The sequence below is a fragment of the Hyla sarda genome, unplaced genomic scaffold, assembly GCF_029499605.1.
Source record: "Hyla sarda isolate aHylSar1 unplaced genomic scaffold, aHylSar1.hap1 scaffold_1440, whole genome shotgun sequence".
In the NCBI taxonomy this organism is placed as follows: Eukaryota; Metazoa; Chordata; class Amphibia; order Anura; family Hylidae; genus Hyla; species Hyla sarda.
Window position 1 is genome coordinate 48563 of NW_026608071.1, and position 18197 is coordinate 66759.

Below are 18197 nucleotides of genomic sequence, written 5' to 3' on the forward strand. Positions count from 1 at the left end.
TTTAGCGTTTTAATGACCATGTTTGCACACTGATTGGTGTAAAAAAATAAAATAAAACTAAATAATAATAATCTAGCACACCTGTGCAGGTTTGACATGACATGACAGGTAGCTGTCTTGTGGGTGGTGCTGAATCCTGTTAAATGACATGAGGGTCTCATGCCTATACACAAGGGTGTGTCATTGCTGTTGCTTGACCATGCATTGGTTTCTGTGGTCAGTGAATGATAAAAACAAAATTTACCATCCATTGATGGATGGGAAATCCGCCATGAGGCATTTGTTTTTAGAAACTGCTGCTCACAACCAATGTTGCAATGGAGTGTCTCCATCTGCTGGTGGTATTGGAAAGGCATTAGTGCTATGACAGGGTCTGAAGAAGAAGAAGAAGAAGAAGAAGACGGAAAAAAATATATATAAAAAGAAAAAGAGAGAGAGAGAGAGAGACTGACTTAGTGAGCGAGTGAGTGAGAGAGTGAGAGTGAGTGAGAGTGAATGAGTGAGTGAGTGATTGAGTGAGTGAGTGAGTGAGTGAGAACAAATGAGTTAAAGCAAGTGAGTGAGAGAGATCGAATGAATGAAAGTCTGAATGACAGAAAGAAAAAAGGATGAAGAAAGAAGCATGAAGAAAAAAAAATGTATATGGAGTTGCTGACATGAGTGCAATCTACAAAGCCGTTGAGGCTGATCCTCATGGGAGGATTATTGCACCAGGACCCTTAGCACTTTTAAAATGCCATTCAATGCCACGGGCTAGATGTAAACTGCAGATGACCATGTTGTGGTAGTTACCATGGATACCCAAGTGATGTGTGAGCTAACACATAGGCCCAACAGATTCCAAGAAGGCCAGAATCACCAGCGGCACCACCATCGATTGTCAGGTCACCCGGATTCAGCAAATACCAGAGTCCAAAATGATGCAGGTTTATACTGTTAATTTTCAGTTTATCGTTACAGTTGGTGTTATTCCATGTCGGAAGGGACGCAGCTACAGCCAGTGGGGTAACTAGAGACAGGCAGGCAGCTATGTGCAACAAAGGTAGGCGTGTTGTTTTCATATGCAGATCTGAAATATTGTCTTATATGCAAGAGGAGGAGTGATGGGGGTTCAGGCAAAAGCCAGGCTATGGATTGCATTGCTAAATGCTCCATCAGAGTGCAATGGTCGCCTGTCCTTTTTTTAAGTGATGATGTGGGTTTAGCCTGTGCTGTATGTATGTATGGGTGGCTGACTGCCACCCACCCAGAAAGTGTATGGGAGGCTGGTTGGCTGCCAGCCTTCCTTCCATTCCTATGAGTAATGTGAGTGCTCATGAAGGGGACATGGTTGGGTCCACCCCTTTCCCGGTTATCCCCTCTAGGCCTTTTGGCTTAGATCAAGTGTAAAAAAAGAAAGGATCTTGCGACAGATCGCATCCTGAGGCACGTTTTTTTTTGTGTGAATACTTGCACTTGGGTGACTTGTGAGCACATACTGATACATACGTTCCCTATCTGGGGACCATAAATTAAATGGATTTTTGAGAAAGGGAGCTGATTTGGAAGCTTGCTTCTGTCGCCCTATGCATTGACCCGATGTGGCAGTATCTTCGGGTAGTGAACAGTGCACCACCCCATTCCAGTGTTAAACAAGAAAGATTCTCATTTAATCCTCCGTGGGTGAGAATTTGAGTTTGAGAATTGGAGACCAAAATGATGAGTTGCACTGACTGGTTTATGAACGTCTATTCATTTAGCGTTTTAATGACCATGTTTGCACACTGATTGGTGTAAAAAAATAAAATAAAACTAAATAATAATAATCTAGCACACCTGTGCAGGTTTGACATGACATGACAGGTAGCTGTCTTGTGGGTGGTGCTGAATCCTGTTAAATGACATGAGGGTCTCATGCCTATACACAAGGGTGTGTCATTGCTGTTGCTTGACCATGCATTGGTTTCTGTGGTCAGTGAATGATAAAAACAAAATTTACCATCCATTGATGGATGGGAAATCCGCCATGAGGCATTTGTTTTTAGAAACTGCTGCTCACAACCAATGTTGCAATGGAGTGTCTCCATCTGCTGGTGGTATTGGAAAGGCATTAGTGCTATGACAGGGTCTGAAGAAGAAGAAGAAGAAGAAGAAGAAGAAGACGGAAAAAAATATATATAAAAAGAAAAAGAGAGAGAGAGAGAGAGACTGACTTAGTGAGCGAGTGAGTGAGAGAGTGAGAGTGAGTGAGAGTGAATGAGTGAGTGAGTGATTGAGTGAGTGAGTGAGTGAGTGAGAACAAATGAGTTAAAGCAAGTGAGTGAGAGAGATCGAATGAATGAAAGTCTGAATGACAGAAAGAAAAAAGGATGAAGAAAGAAGCATGAAGAAAAAAAAATGTATATGGAGTTGCTGACATGAGTGCAATCTACAAAGCCGTTGAGGCTGATCCTCATGGGAGGATTATTGCACCAGGACCCTTAGCACTTTTAAAATGCCATTCAATGCCACGGGCTAGATGTAAACTGCAGATGACCATGTTGTGGTAGTTACCATGGATACCCAAGTGATGTGTGAGCTAACACATAGGCCCAACAGATTCCAAGAAGGCCAGAATCACCAGCGGCACCACCATCGATTGTCAGGTCACCCGGATTCAGCAAATACCAGAGTCCAAAATGATGCAGGTTTATACTGTTAATTTTCAGTTTATCGTTACAGTTGGTGTTATTCCATGTCGGAAGGGACGCAGCTACAGCCAGTGGGGTAACTAGAGACAGGCAGGCAGCTATGTGCAACAAAGGTAGGCGTGTTGTTTTCATATGCAGATCTGAAATATTGTCTTATATGCAAGAGGAGGAGTGATGGGGGTTCAGGCAAAAGCCAGGCTATGGATTGCATTGCTAAATGCTCCATCAGAGTGCAATGGTCGCCTGTCCTTTTTTTAAGTGATGATGTGGGTTTAGCCTGTGCTGTATGTATGTATGGGTGGCTGACTGCCACCCACCCAGAAAGTGTATGGGAGGCTGGTTGGCTGCCAGCCTTCCTTCCATTCCTATGAGTAATGTGAGTGCTCATGAAGGGGACATGGTTGGGTCCACCCCTTTCCCGGTTATCCCCTCTAGGCCTTTTGGCTTAGATCAAGTGTAAAAAAAGAAAGGATCTTGCGACAGATCGCATCCTGAGGCACGTTTTTTTTTGTGTGAATACTTGCACTTGGGTGACTTGTGAGCACATACTGATACATACGTTCCCTATCTGGGGACCATAAATTAAATGGATTTTTGAGAAAGGGAGCTGATTTGGAAGCTTGCTTCTGTCGCCCTATGCATTGACCCGATGTGGCAGTATCTTCGGGTAGTGAACAGTGCACCACCCCATTCCAGTGTTAAACAAGAAAGATTCTCATTTAATCCTCCGTGGGTGAGAATTTGAGTTTGAGAATTGGAGACCAAAATGATGAGTTGCACTGACTGGTTTATGAACGTCTATTCATTTAGCGTTTTAATGACCATGTTTGCACACTGATTGGTGTAAAAAAATAAAATAAAACTAAATAATAATAATCTAGCACACCTGTGCAGGTTTGACATGACATGACAGGTAGCTGTCTTGTGGGTGGTGCTGAATCCTGTTAAATGACATGAGGGTCTCATGCCTATACACAAGGGTGTGTCATTGCTGTTGCTTGACCATGCATTGGTTTCTGTGGTCAGTGAATGATAAAAACAAAATTTACCATCCATTGATGGATGGGAAATCCGCCATGAGGCATTTGTTTTTAGAAACTGCTGCTCACAACCAATGTTGCAATGGAGTGTCTCCATCTGCTGGTGGTATTGGAAAGGCATTAGTGCTATGACAGGGTCTGAAGAAGAAGAAGAAGAAGAAGAAGACGGAAAAAAATATATATAAAAAGAAAAAGAGAGAGAGAGAGAGAGACTGACTTAGTGAGCGAGTGAGTGAGAGAGTGAGAGTGAGTGAGAGTGAATGAGTGAGTGAGTGAGTGAGTGAGTGAGAACAAATGAGTTAAAGCAAGTGAGTGAGAGAGATCGAATGAATGAAAGTCTGAATGACAGAAAGAAAAAAGGATGAAGAAAGAAGCATGAAGAAAAAAAAATGTATATGGAGTTGCTGACATGAGTGCAATCTACAAAGCCGTTGAGGCTGATCCTCATGGGAGGATTATTGCACCAGGACCCTTAGCACTTTTAAAATGCCATTCAATGCCACGGGCTAGATGTAAACTGCAGATGACCATGTTGTGGTAGTTACCATGGATACCCAAGTGATGTGTGAGCTAACACATAGGCCCAACAGATTCCAAGAAGGCCAGAATCACCAGCGGCACCACCATCGATTGTCAGGTCACCCGGATTCAGCAAATACCAGAGTCCAAAATGATGCAGGTTTATACTGTTAATTTTCAGTTTATCGTTACAGTTGGTGTTATTCCATGTCGGAAGGGACGCAGCTACAGCCAGTGGGGTAACTAGAGACAGGCAGGCAGCTATGTGCAACAAAGGTAGGCGTGTTGTTTTCATATGCAGATCTGAAATATTGTCTTATATGCAAGAGGAGGAGTGATGGGGGTTCAGGCAAAAGCCAGGCTATGGATTGCATTGCTAAATGCTCCATCAGAGTGCAATGGTCGCCTGTCCTTTTTTTAAGTGATGATGTGGGTTTAGCCTGTGCTGTATGTATGTATGGGTGGCTGACTGCCACCCACCCAGAAAGTGTATGGGAGGCTGGTTGGCTGCCAGCCTTCCTTCCATTCCTATGAGTAATGTGAGTGCTCATGAAGGGGACATAGTTGGGTCCACCCCTTTCCCGGTTATCCCCTCTAGGCCTTTTGGCTTAGATCAAGTGTAAAAAAAGAAAGGATCTTGCGACAGATCGCATCCTGAGGCACGTTTTTTTTTGTGTGAATACTTGCACTTGGGTGACTTGTGAGCACATACTGATACATACGTTCCCTATCTGGGGACCATAAATTAAATGGATTTTTGAGAAAGGGAGCTGATTTGGAAGCTTGCTTCTGTCGCCCTATGCATTGACCCGATGTGGCAGTATCTTCGGGTAGTGAACAGTGCACCACCCCATTCCAGTGTTAAACAAGAAAGATTCTCATTTAATCCTCCGTGGGTGAGAATTTGAGTTTGAGAATTGGAGACCAAAATGATGAGTTGCACTGACTGGTTTATGAACGTCTATTCATTTAGCGTTTTAATGACCATGTTTGCACACTGATTGGTGTAAAAAAATAAAATAAAACTAAATAATAATAATCTAGCACACCTGTGCAGGTTTGACATGACATGACAGGTAGCTGTCTTGTGGGTGGTGCTGAATCCTGTTAAATGACATGAGGGTCTCATGCCTATACACAAGGGTGTGTCATTGCTGTTGCTTGACCATGCATTGGTTTCTGTGGTCAGTGAATGATAAAAACAAAATTTACCATCCATTGATGGATGGGAAATCCGCCATGAGGCATTTGTTTTTAGAAACTGCTGCTCACAACCAATGTTGCAATGGAGTGTCTCCATCTGCTGGTGGTATTGGAAAGGCATTAGTGCTATGACAGGGTCTGAAGAAGAAGAAGAAGAAGAAGACGGAAAAAAATATATATAAAAAGAAAAAGAGAGAGAGAGAGAGAGACTGACTTAGTGAGCGAGTGAGTGAGAGAGTGAGAGTGAGTGAGAGTGAATGAGTGAGTGAGTGATTGAGTGAGTGAGTGAGTGAGTGAGAACAAATGAGTTAAAGCAAGTGAGTGAGAGAGATCGAATGAATGAAAGTCTGAATGACAGAAAGAAAAAAGGATGAAGAAAGAAGCATGAAGAAAAAAAAATGTATATGGAGTTGCTGACATGAGTGCAATCTACAAAGCCGTTGAGGCTGATCCTCATGGGAGGATTATTGCACCAGGACCCTTAGCACTTTTAAAATGCCATTCAATGCCACGGGCTAGATGTAAACTGCAGATGACCATGTTGTGGTAGTTACCATGGATACCCAAGTGATGTGTGAGCTAACACATAGGCCCAACAGATTCCAAGAAGGCCAGAATCACCAGCGGCACCACCATCGATTGTCAGGTCACCCGGATTCAGCAAATACCAGAGTCCAAAATGATGCAGGTTTATACTGTTAATTTTCAGTTTATCGTTACAGTTGGTGTTATTCCATGTCGGAAGGGACGCAGCTACAGCCAGTGGGGTAACTAGAGACAGGCAGGCAGCTATGTGCAACAAAGGTAGGCGTGTTGTTTTCATATGCAGATCTGAAATATTGTCTTATATGCAAGAGGAGGAGTGATGGGGGTTCAGGCAAAAGCCAGGCTATGGATTGCATTGCTAAATGCTCCATTAGAGTGCAATGGTCGCCTGTCCAATGGTCGCCTGTCCTTTTTTTAAGTGATGATGTGGGTTTAGCCTGTGCTGTATGTATGTATGGGTGGCTGACTGCCACCCACCCAGAAAGTGTATGGGAGGCTGGTTGGCTGCCAGCCTTCCTTCCATTCCTATGAGTAATGTCTCATGAAGGGGACATGGTTGGGTCCACCCCTTTCCCGGTTATCCCCTCTAGGCCTTTTGGCTTAGATCAAGTGTAAAAAAAGAAAGGATCTTGCGACAGATCGCATCCTGAGGCACGTTTTTTTTTGTGTGAATACTTGCACTTGGGTGACTTGTGAGCACATACTGATACATACGTTCCCTATCTGGGGACCATAAATTAAATGGATTTTTGAGAAAGGGAGCTGATTTGGAAGCTTGCTTCTGTCGCCCTATGCATTGACCCGATGTGGCAGTATCTTCGGGTAGTGAACAGTGCACCACCCCATTCCAGTGTTAAACAAGAAAGATTCTCATTTAATCCTCCGTGGGTGAGAATTTGAGTTTGAGAATTGGAGACCAAAATGATGAGTTGCACTGACTGGTTTATGAACGTCTATTCATTTAGCGTTTTAATGACCATGTTTGCACACTGATTGGTGTAAAAAAATAAAATAAAACTAAATAATAATAATCTAGCACACCTGTGCAGGTTTGACATGACATGACAGGTAGCTGTCTTGTGGGTGGTGCTGAATCCTGTTAAATGACATGAGGGTCTCATGCCTATACACAAGGGTGTGTCATTGCTGTTGCTTGACCATGCATTGGTTTCTGTGGTCAGTGAATGATAAAAACAAAATTTACCATCCATTGATGGATGGGAAATCCGCCATGAGGCATTTGTTTTTAGAAACTGCTGCTCACAACCAATGTTGCAATGGAGTGTCTCCATCTGCTGGTGGTATTGGAAAGGCATTAGTGCTATGACAGGGTCTGAAGAAGAAGAAGAAGAAGAAGACGGAAAAAAATATATATAAAAAGAAAAAGAGAGAGAGAGAGAGAGACTGACTTAGTGAGCGAGTGAGTGAGAGAGTGAGAGTGAGTGAGAGTGAATGAGTGAGTGAGTGATTGAGTGAGTGAGTGAGTGAGTGAGAACAAATGAGTTAAAGCAAGTGAGTGAGAGAGATCGAATGAATGAAAGTCTGAATGACAGAAAGAAAAAAGGATGAAGAAAGAAGCATGAAGAAAAAAAAATGTATATGGAGTTGCTGACATGAGTGCAATCTACAAAGCCGTTGAGGCTGATCCTCATGGGAGGATTATTGCACCAGGACCCTTAGCACTTTTAAAATGCCATTCAATGCCACGGGCTAGATGTAAACTGCAGATGACCATGTTGTGGTAGTTACCATGGATACCCAAGTGATGTGTGAGCTAACACATAGGCCCAACAGATTCCAAGAAGGCCAGAATCACCAGCGGCACCACCATCGATTGTCAGGTCACCCGGATTCAGCAAATACCAGAGTCCAAAATGATGCAGGTTTATACTGTTAATTTTCAGTTTATCGTTACAGTTGGTGTTATTCCATGTCGGAAGGGACGCAGCTACAGCCAGTGGGGTAACTAGAGACAGGCAGGCAGCTATGTGCAACAAAGGTAGGCGTGTTGTTTTCATATGCAGATCTGAAATATTGTCTTATATGCAAGAGGAGGAGTGATGGGGGTTCAGGCAAAAGCCAGGCTATGGATTGCATTGCTAAATGCTCCATCAGAGTGCAATGGTCGCCTGTCCTTTTTTTAAGTGATGATGTGGGTTTAGCCTGTGCTGTATGTATGTATGTATGGGTGGCTGACTGCCACCCACCCAGAAAGTGTATGGGAGGCTGGTTGGCTGCCAGCCTTCCTTCCATTCCTATGAGTAATGTGAGTGCTCATGAAGGGGACATGGTTGGGTCCACCCCTTTCCCGGTTATCCCCTCTAGGCCTTTTGGCTTAGATCAAGTGTAAAAAAAGAAAGGATCTTGCGACAGATCGCATCCTGAGGCACGTTTTTTTTTGTGTGAATACTTGCACTTGGGTGACTTGTGAGCACATACTGATACATACGTTCCCTATCTGGGGACCATAAATTAAATGGATTTTTGAGAAAGGGAGCTGATTTGGAAGCTTGCTTCTGTCGCCCTATGCATTGACCCGATGTGGCAGTATCTTCGGGTAGTGAACAGTGCACCACCCCATTCCAGTGTTAAACAAGAAAGATTCTCATTTAATCCTCCGTGGGTGAGAATTTGAGTTTGAGAATTGGAGACCAAAATGATGAGTTGCACTGACTGGTTTATGAACGTCTATTCATTTAGCGTTTTAATGACCATGTTTGCACACTGATTGGTGTAAAAAAATAAAATAAAACTAAATAATAATAATCTAGCACACCTGTGCAGGTTTGACATGACATGACAGGTAGCTGTCTTGTGGGTGGTGCTGAATCCTGTTAAATGACATGAGGGTCTCATGCCTATACACAAGGGTGTGTCATTGCTGTTGCTTGACCATGCATTGGTTTCTGTGGTCAGTGAATGATAAAAACAAAATTTACCATCCATTGATGGATGGGAAATCCGCCATGAGGCATTTGTTTTTAGAAACTGCTGCTCACAACCAATGTTGCAATGGAGTGTCTCCATCTGCTGGTGGTATTGGAAAGGCATTAGTGCTATGACAGGGTCTGAAGAAGAAGAAGAAGAAGAAGAAGACGGAAAAAAATATATATAAAAAGAAAAAGAGAGAGAGAGAGAGAGAGACTGACTTAGTGAGCGAGTGAGTGAGAGAGTGAGAGTGAGTGAGAGTGAATGAGTGAGTGAGTGATTGAGTGAGTGAGTGAGTGAGAACAAATGAGTTAAAGCAAGTGAGTGAGAGAGATCGAATGAATGAAAGTCTGAATGACAGAAAGAAAAAAGGATGAAGAAAGAAGCATGAAGAAAAAAAAATGTATATGGAGTTGCTGACATGAGTGCAATCTACAAAGCCGTTGAGGCTGATCCTCATGGGAGGATTATTGCACCAGGACCCTTAGCACTTTTAAAATGCCATTCAATGCCACGGGCTAGATGTAAACTGCAGATGACCATGTTGTGGTAGTTACCATGGATACCCAAGTGATGTGTGAGCTAACACATAGGCCCAACAGATTCCAAGAAGGCCAGAATCACCAGCGGCACCACCATCGATTGTCAGGTCACCCGGATTCAGCAAATACCAGAGTCCAAAATGATGCAGGTTTATACTGTTAATTTTCAGTTTATCGTTACAGTTGGTGTTATTCCATGTCGGAAGGGACGCAGCTACAGCCAGTGGGGTAACTAGAGACAGGCAGGCAGCTATGTGCAACAAAGGTAGGCGTGTTGTTTTCATATGCAGATCTGAAATATTGTCTTATATGCAAGAGGAGGAGTGATGGGGGTTCAGGCAAAAGCCAGGCTATGGATTGCATTGCTAAATGCTCCATCAGAGTGCAATGGTCGCCTGTCCTTTTTTTAAGTGATGATGTGGGTTTAGCCTGTGCTGTATGTATGTATGGGTGGCTGACTGCCACCCACCCAGAAAGTGTATGGGAGGCTGGTTGGCTGCCAGCCTTCCTTCCATTCCTATGAGTAATGTGAGTGCTCATGAAGGGGACATGGTTGGGTCCACCCCTTTCCCGGTTATCCCCTCTAGGCCTTTTGGCTTAGATCAAGTGTAAAAAAAGAAAGGATCTTGCGACAGATCGCATCCTGAGGCACGTTTTTTTTTGTGTGAATACTTGCACTTGGGTGACTTGTGAGCACATACTGATACATACGTTCCCTATCTGGGGACCATAAATTAAATGGATTTTTGAGAAAGGGAGCTGATTTGGAAGCTTGCTTCTGTCGCCCTATGCATTGACCCGATGTGGCAGTATCTTCGGGTAGTGAACAGTGCACCACCCCATTCCAGTGTTAAACAAGAAAGATTCTCATTTAATCCTCCGTGGGTGAGAATTTGAGTTTGAGAATTGGAGACCAAAATTATGAGTTGCACTGACTGGTTTATGAACGTCTATTCATTTAGCGTTTTAATGACCATGTTTGCACACTGATTGGTGTAAAAAAATAAAATAAAACTAAATAATAATAATCTAGCACACCTGTGCAGGTTTGACATGACATGACAGGTAGCTGTCTTGTGGGTGGTGCTGAATCCTGTTAAATGACATGAGGGTCTCATGCCTATACACAAGGGTGTGTCATTGCTGTTGCTTGACCATGCATTGGTTTCTGTGGTCAGTGAATGATAAAAACAAAATTTACCATCCATTGATGGATGGGAAATCCGCCATGAGGCATTTGTTTTTAGAAACTGCTGCTCACAACCAATGTTGCAATGGAGTGTCTCCATCTGCTGGTGGTATTGGAAAGGCATTAGTGCTATGACAGGGTCTGAAGAAGAAGAAGAAGAAGAAGAAGAAGAAGACGGAAAAAAATATATATAAAAAGAAAAAGAGAGAGAGAGAGAGAGACTGACTTAGTGAGCGAGTGAGTGAGTGAGAGAATGAGTGAGTGAGTGATAGAGTGAGTGAGTGAGTGAGTGAGAACAAATGAGTTAAAGCAAGTGAGTGAGAGAGATCGAATGAATGAAAGTCTGAATGACAGAAAGAAAAAAGGATGAAGAAAGAAGCATGAAGAAAAAAAAATGTATATGGAGTTGCTGACATGAGTGCAATCTACAAAGCCGTTGAGGCTGATCCTCATGGGAGGATTATTGCACCAGGACCCTTAGCACTTTTAAAATGCCATTCAATGCCACGGGCTAGATGTAAACTGCAGATGACCATGTTGTGGTAGTTACCATGGATACCCAAGTGATGTGTGAGCTAACACATAGGCCCAACAGATTCCAAGAAGGCCAGAATCACCAGCGGCACCACCATCGATTGTCAGGTCACCCGGATTCAGCAAATACCAGAGTCCAAAATGATGCAGGTTTATACTGTTAATTTTCAGTTTATCGTTACAGTTGGTGTTATTCCATGTCGGAAGGGACGCAGCTACAGCCAGTGGGGTAACTAGAGACAGGCAGGCAGCTATGTGCAACAAAGGTAGGCGTGTTGTTTTCATATGCAGATCTGAAATATTGTCTTATATGCAAGAGGAGGAGTGATGGGGGTTCAGGCAAAAGCCAGGCTATGGATTGCATTGCTAAATGCTCCATCAGAGTGCAATGGTCGCCTGTCCTTTTTTTAAGTGATGATGTGGGTTTAGCCTGTGCTGTATGTATGTATGGGTGGCTGACTGCCACCCACCCAGAAAGTGTATGGGAGGCTGGTTGGCTGCCAGCCTTCCTTCCATTCCTATGAGTAATGTGAGTGCTCATGAAGGGGACATGGTTGGGTCCACCCCTTTCCCGGTTATCCCCTCTAGGCCTTTTGGCTTAGATCAAGTGTAAAAAAAGAAAGGATCTTGCGACAGATCGCATCCTGAGGCACGTTTTTTTTTTTGTGTGAATACTTGCACTTGGGTGACTTGTGAGCACATACTGATACATACGTTCCCTATCTGGGGACCATAAATTAAATGGATTTTTGAGAAAGGGAGCTGATTTGGAAGCTTGCTTCTGTCGCCCTATGCATTGACCCGATGTGGCAGTATCTTCGGGTAGTGAACAGTGCACCACCCCATTCCAGTGTTAAACAAGAAAGATTCTCATTTAATCCTCCGTGGGTGAGAATTTGAGTTTGAGAATTGGAGACCAAAATGATGAGTTGCACTGACTGGTTTATGAACGTCTATTCATTTAGCGTTTTAATGACCATGTTTGCACACTGATTGGTGTAAAAAAATAAAATAAAACTAAATAATAATAATCTAGCACACCTGTGCAGGTTTGACATGACATGACAGGTAGCTGTCTTGTGGGTGGTGCTGAATCCTGTTAAATGACATGAGGGTCTCATGCCTATACACAAGGGTGTGTCATTGCTGTTGCTTGACCATGCATTGGTTTCTGTGGTCAGTGAATGATAAAAACAAAATTTACCATCCATTGATGGATGGGAAATCCGCCATGAGGCATTTGTTTTTAGAAACTGCTGCTCACAACCAATGTTGCAATGGAGTGTCTCCATCTGCTGGTGGTATTGGAAAGGCATTAGTGCTATGACAGGGTCTGAAGAAGAAGAAGAAGAAGACGGAAAAAAATATATATAAAAAGAAAAAGAGAGAGAGAGAGAGAGACTGACTTAGTGAGCGAGTGAGTGAGAGAGTGAGAGTGAGTGAGAGTGAATGAGTGAGTGAGTGATTGAGTGAGTGAGTGAGTGAGTGAGAACAAATGAGTTAAAGCAAGTGAGTGAGAGAGATCGAATGAATGAAAGTCTGAATGACAGAAAGAAAAAAGGATGAAGAAAGAAGCATGAAGAAAAAAAAATGTATATGGAGTTGCTGACATGAGTGCAATCTACAAAGCCGTTGAGGCTGATCCTCATGGGAGGATTATTGCACCAGGACCCTTAGCACTTTTAAAATGCCATTCAATGCCACGGGCTAGATGTAAACTGCAGATGACCATGTTGTGGTAGTTACCATGGATACCCAAGTGATGTGTGAGCTAACACATAGGCCCAACAGATTCCAAGAAGGCCAGAATCACCAGCGGCACCACCATCGATTGTCAGGTCACCCGGATTCAGCAAATACCAGAGTCCAAAATGATGCAGGTTTATACTGTTAATTTTCAGTTTATCGTTACAGTTGGTGTTATTCCATGTCGGAAGGGACGCAGCTACAGCCAGTGGGGTAACTAGAGACAGGCAGGCAGCTATGTGCAACAAAGGTAGGCGTGTTGTTTTCATATGCAGATCTGAAATATTGTCTTATATGCAAGAGGAGGAGTGATGGGGGTTCAGGCAAAAGCCAGGCTATGGATTGCATTGCTAAATGCTCCATCAGAGTGCAATGGTCGCCTGTCCTTTTTTTAAGTGATGATGTGGGTTTAGCCTGTGCTGTATGTATGTATGGGTGGCTGACTGCCACCCACCCAGAAAGTGTATGGGAGGCTGGTTGGCTGCCAGCCTTCCTTCCATTCCTATGAGTAATGTGAGTGCTCATGAAGGGGACATGGTTGGGTCCACCCCTTTCCCGGTTATCCCCTCTAGGCCTTTTGGCTTAGATCAAGTGTAAAAAAAGAAAGGATCTTGCGACAGATCGCATCCTGAGGCACGTTTTTTTTTGTGTGAATACTTGCACTTGGGTGACTTGTGAGCACATACTGATACATACATTCCCTATCTGGGGACCATAAATTAAATGGATTTTTGAGAAAGGGAGCTGATTTGGAAGCTTGCTTCTGTCGCCCTATGCATTGACCCGATGTGGCAGTATCTTCGGGTAGTGAACAGTGCACCACCCCATTCCAGTGTTAAACAAGAAAGATTCTCATTTAATCCTCCGTGGGTGAGAATTTGAGTTTGAGAATTGGAGACCAAAATGATGAGTTGCACTGACTGGTTTATGAACGTCTATTCATTTAGCGTTTTAATGACCATGTTTGCACACTGATTGGTGTAAAAAAATAAAATAAAACTAAATAATAATAATCTAGCACACCTGTGCAGGTTTGACATGACATGACAGGTAGCTGTCTTGTGGGTGGTGCTGAATCCTGTTAAATGACATGAGGGTCTCATGCCTATACACAAGGGTGTGTCATTGCTGTTGCTTGACCATGCATTGGTTTCTGTGGTCAGTGAATGATAAAAACAAAATTTACCATCCATTGATGGATGGGAAATCCGCCATGAGGCATTTGTTTTTAGAAACTGCTGCTCACAACCAATGTTGCAATGGAGTGTCTCCATCTGCTGGTGGTATTGGAAAGGCATTAGTGCTATGACAGGGTCTGAAGAAGAAGAAGAAGAAGAAGAAGAAGACGGAAAAAAATATATATAAAAAGAAAAAGAGAGAGAGAGAGAGAGAGACTGACTTAGTGAGCGAGTGAGTGAGAGAGTGAGAGTGAGTGAGAGTGAATGAGTGAGTGAGTGATTGAGTGAGTGAGTGAGTGAGTGAGTGAGAACAAATGAGTTAAAGCAAGTGAGTGAGAGAGATCGAATGAATGAAAGTCTGAATGACAGAAAGAAAAAAGGATGAAGAAAGAAGCATGAAGAAAAAAAAATGTATATGGAGTTGCTGACATGAGTGCAATCTACAAAGCCGTTGAGGCTGATCCTCATGGGAGGATTATTGCACCAGGACCCTTAGCACTTTTAAAATGCCATTCAATGCCATGGGCTAGATGTAAACTGCAGATGACCATGTTGTGGTAGTTACCATGGATACCCAAGTGATGTGTGAGCTAACACATAGGCCCAACAGATTCCAAGAAGGCCAGAATCACCAGCGGCACCACCATCGATTGTCAGGTCACCCGGATTCAGCAAATACCAGAGTCCAAAATGATGCAGGTTTATACTGTTAATTTTCAGTTTATCGTTACAGTTGGTGTTATTCCATGTCGGAAGGGACGCAGCTACAGCCAGTGGGGTAACTAGAGACAGGCAGGCAGCTATGTGCAACAAAGGTAGGCGTGTTGTTTTCATATGCAGATCTGAAATATTGTCTTATATGCAAGAGGAGGAGTGATGGGGGTTCAGGCAAAAGCCAGGCTATGGATTGCATTGCTAAATGCTCCATCAGAGTGCAATGGTCGCCTGTCCTTTTTTTAAGTGATGATGTGGGTTTAGCCTGTGCTGTATGTATGTATGGGTGGCTGACTGCCACCCACCCAGAAAGTGTATGGGAGGCTGGTTGGCTGCCAGCCTTCCTTCCATTCCTATGAGTAATGTGAGTGCTCATGAAGGGGACATGGTTGGGTCCACCCCTTTCCCGGTTATCCCCTCTAGGCCTTTTGGCTTAGATCAAGTGTAAAAAAAGAAAGGATCTTGCGACAGATCGCATCCTGAGGCACGTTTTTTTTTGTGTGAATACTTGCACTTGGGTGACTTGTGAGCACATACTGATACATACGTTCCCTATCTGGGGACCATAAATTAAATGGATTTTTGAGAAAGGGAGCTGATTTGGAAGCTTGCTTCTGTCGCCCTATGCATTGACCCGATGTGGCAGTATCTTCGGGTAGTGAACAGTGCACCACCCCATTCCAGTGTTAAACAAGAAAGATTCTCATTTAATCCTCCGTGGGTGAGAATTTGAGTTTGAGAATTGGAGACCAAAATGATGAGTTGCACTGACTGGTTTATGAACGTCTATTCATTTAGCGTTTTAATGACCATGTTTGCACACTGATTGGTGTAAAAAAATAAAATAAAACTAAATAATAATAATCTAGCACACCTGTGCAGGTTTGACATGACATGACAGGTAGCTGTCTTGTGGGTGGTGCTGAATCCTGTTAAATGACATGAGGGTCTCATGCCTATACACAAGGGTGTGTCATTGCTGTTGCTTGACCATGCATTGGTTTCTGTGGTCAGTGAATGATAAAAACAAAATTTACCATCCATTGATGGATGGGAAATCCGCCATGAGGCATTTGTTTTTAGAAACTGCTGCTCACAACCAATGTTGCAATGGAGTGTCTCCATCTGCTGGTGGTATTGGAAAGGCATTAGTGCTATGACAGGGTCTGAAGAAGAAGAAGAAGAAGAAGAAGACGGAAAAAAATATATATAAAAAGAAAAAGAGAGAGAGAGAGAGAGACTGACTTAGTGAGCGAGTGAGTGAGAGAGTGAGTGAGAGTGAATGAGTGAGTGAGTGATTGAGTGAGTGAGTGAGTGAGTGAGAACAAATGAGTTAAAGCAAGTGAGTGAGAGAGATCGAATGAATGAAAGTCTGAATGACAGAAAGAAAAAAGGATGAAGAAAGAAGCATGAAGAAAAAAAAATGTATATGGAGTTGCTGACATGAGTGCAATCTACAAAGCCGTTGAGGCTGATCCTCATGGGAGGATTATTGCACCAGGACCCTTAGCACTTTTAAAATGCCATTCATTGCCACGGGCTAGATGTAAACTGCAGATGACCATGTTGTGGTAGTTACCATGGATACCCAAGTGATGTGTGAGCTAACACATAGGCCCAACAGATTCCAAGAAGGCCAGAATCACCAGCGGCACCACCATCGATTGTCAGGTCACCCGGATTCAGCAAATACCAGAGTCCAAAATGATGCAGGTTTATACTGTTAATTTTCAGTTTATCGTTACAGTTGGTGTTATTCCATGTCGGAAGGGACGCAGCTACAGCCAGTGGGGTAACTAGAGACAGGCAGGCAGCTATGTGCAACAAAGGTAGGCGTGTTGTTTTCATATGCAGATCTGAAATATTGTCTTATATGCAAGAGGAGGAGTGATGGGGGTTCAGGCAAAAGCCAGGCTATGGATTGCATTGCTAAATGCTCCATCAGAGTGCAATGGTCGCCTGTCCTTTTTTTAAGTGATGATGTGGGTTTAGCCTGTGCTGTATGTATGTATGGGTGGCTGACTGCCACCCACCCAGAAAGTGTATGGGAGGCTGGTTGGCTGCCAGCCTTCCTTCCATTCCTATGAGTAATGTGAGTGCTCATGAAGGGGACATGGTTGGGTCCACCCCTTTCCCGGTTATTCCCTCTAGGCCTTTTGGCTTAGATCAAGTGTAAAAAAAGAAAGGATCTTGCGACAGATCGCATCCTGAGGCACGTTTTTTTTTGTGTGAATACTTGCACTTGGGTGACTTGTGAGCACATACTGATACATACGTTCCCTATCTGGGGACCATAAATTAAATGGATTTTTGAGAAAGGGAGCTGATTTGGAAGCTTGCTTCTGTCGCCCTATGCATTGACCTGATGTGGCAGTATCTTCGGGTAGTGAACAGTGCACCACCCCATTCCAGTGTTAAACAAGAAAGATTCTCATTTAATCCTCCGTGGGTGAGAATTTGAGTTTGAGAATTGGAGACCAAAATGATGAGTTGCACTGACTGGTTTATGAACGTCTATTCATTTAGCGTTTTAATGACCATGTTTGCACACTGATTGGTGTAAAAAAATAAAATAAAACTAAATAATAATAATCTAGCACACCTGTGCAGGTTTGACATGACATGACAGGTAGCTGTCTTGTGGGTGGTGCTGAATCCTGTTAAATGACATGAGGGTCTCATGCCTATACACAAGGGTGTGTCATTGCTGTTGCTTGACCATGCATTGGTTTCTGTGGTCAGTGAATGATAAAAACAAAATTTACCATCCATTGATGGATGGGAAATCCGCCATGAGGCATTTGTTTTTAGAAACTGCTGCTCACAACCAATGTTGCAATGGAGTGTCTCCATCTGCTGGTGGTATTGGAAAGGCATTAGTGCTATGACAGGGTCTGAAGAAGAAGAAGAAGAAGAAGAAGACGGAAAAAAATATATATAAAAAGAAAAAGAGAGAGAGAGAGAGAGACTGACTTAGTGAGCGAGTGAGTGAGAGAGTGAGAGTGAGTGAGAGTGAATGAGTGAGTGAGTGATTGAGTGAGTGAGTGAGTGAGTGAGAACAAATGAGTTAAAGCAAGTGAGTGAGAGAGATCGAATGAATGAAAGTCTGAATGACAGAAAGAAAAAAGGATGAAGAAAGAAGCATGAAGAAAAAAAAATGTATATGGAGTTGCTGACATGAGTGCAATCTACAAAGCCGTTGAGGCTGATCCTCATGGGAGGATTATTGCACCAGGACCCTTAGCACTTTTAAAATGCCATTCAATGCCACGGGCTAGATGTAAACTGCAGATGACCATGTTGTGGTAGTTACCATGGATACCCAAGTGATGTGTGAGCTAACACATAGGCCCAACAGATTCCAAGAAGGCCAGAATCACCAGCGGCAC

General features: G+C 43.3%; 10 pseudogenes; all 10 read left to right on the plus strand.

Annotated features, from left to right (window-relative positions):
• The first annotated feature begins 1353 nt into the window (after positions 1-1353).
• On the plus strand, positions 1354-1617 carry LOC130307888 (U2 spliceosomal RNA; annotated as a pseudogene).
• Positions 1618-3093: 1476 nt separating this feature from the next.
• LOC130307889 (U2 spliceosomal RNA) lies at positions 3094-3357 on the plus strand (annotated as a pseudogene).
• Positions 3358-4815: 1458 nt separating this feature from the next.
• LOC130307890 (U2 spliceosomal RNA) lies at positions 4816-5079 on the plus strand (annotated as a pseudogene).
• Positions 5080-6556: 1477 nt separating this feature from the next.
• On the plus strand, positions 6557-6820 carry LOC130307891 (U2 spliceosomal RNA; annotated as a pseudogene).
• A 1471-nt stretch (positions 6821-8291) lies between these two features.
• Positions 8292-8555, plus strand: LOC130307892 (U2 spliceosomal RNA; annotated as a pseudogene).
• Positions 8556-10023: 1468 nt separating this feature from the next.
• Positions 10024-10287, plus strand: LOC130307893 (U2 spliceosomal RNA; annotated as a pseudogene).
• A 1460-nt stretch (positions 10288-11747) lies between these two features.
• Positions 11748-12013, plus strand: LOC130307906 (U2 spliceosomal RNA; annotated as a pseudogene).
• A 1464-nt stretch (positions 12014-13477) lies between these two features.
• On the plus strand, positions 13478-13741 carry LOC130307913 (U2 spliceosomal RNA; annotated as a pseudogene).
• Positions 13742-15220: 1479 nt separating this feature from the next.
• On the plus strand, positions 15221-15484 carry LOC130307894 (U2 spliceosomal RNA; annotated as a pseudogene).
• Positions 15485-16948: 1464 nt separating this feature from the next.
• LOC130307914 (U2 spliceosomal RNA) lies at positions 16949-17212 on the plus strand (annotated as a pseudogene).
• The last annotated feature ends 985 nt before the right edge of the window (positions 17213-18197 follow it).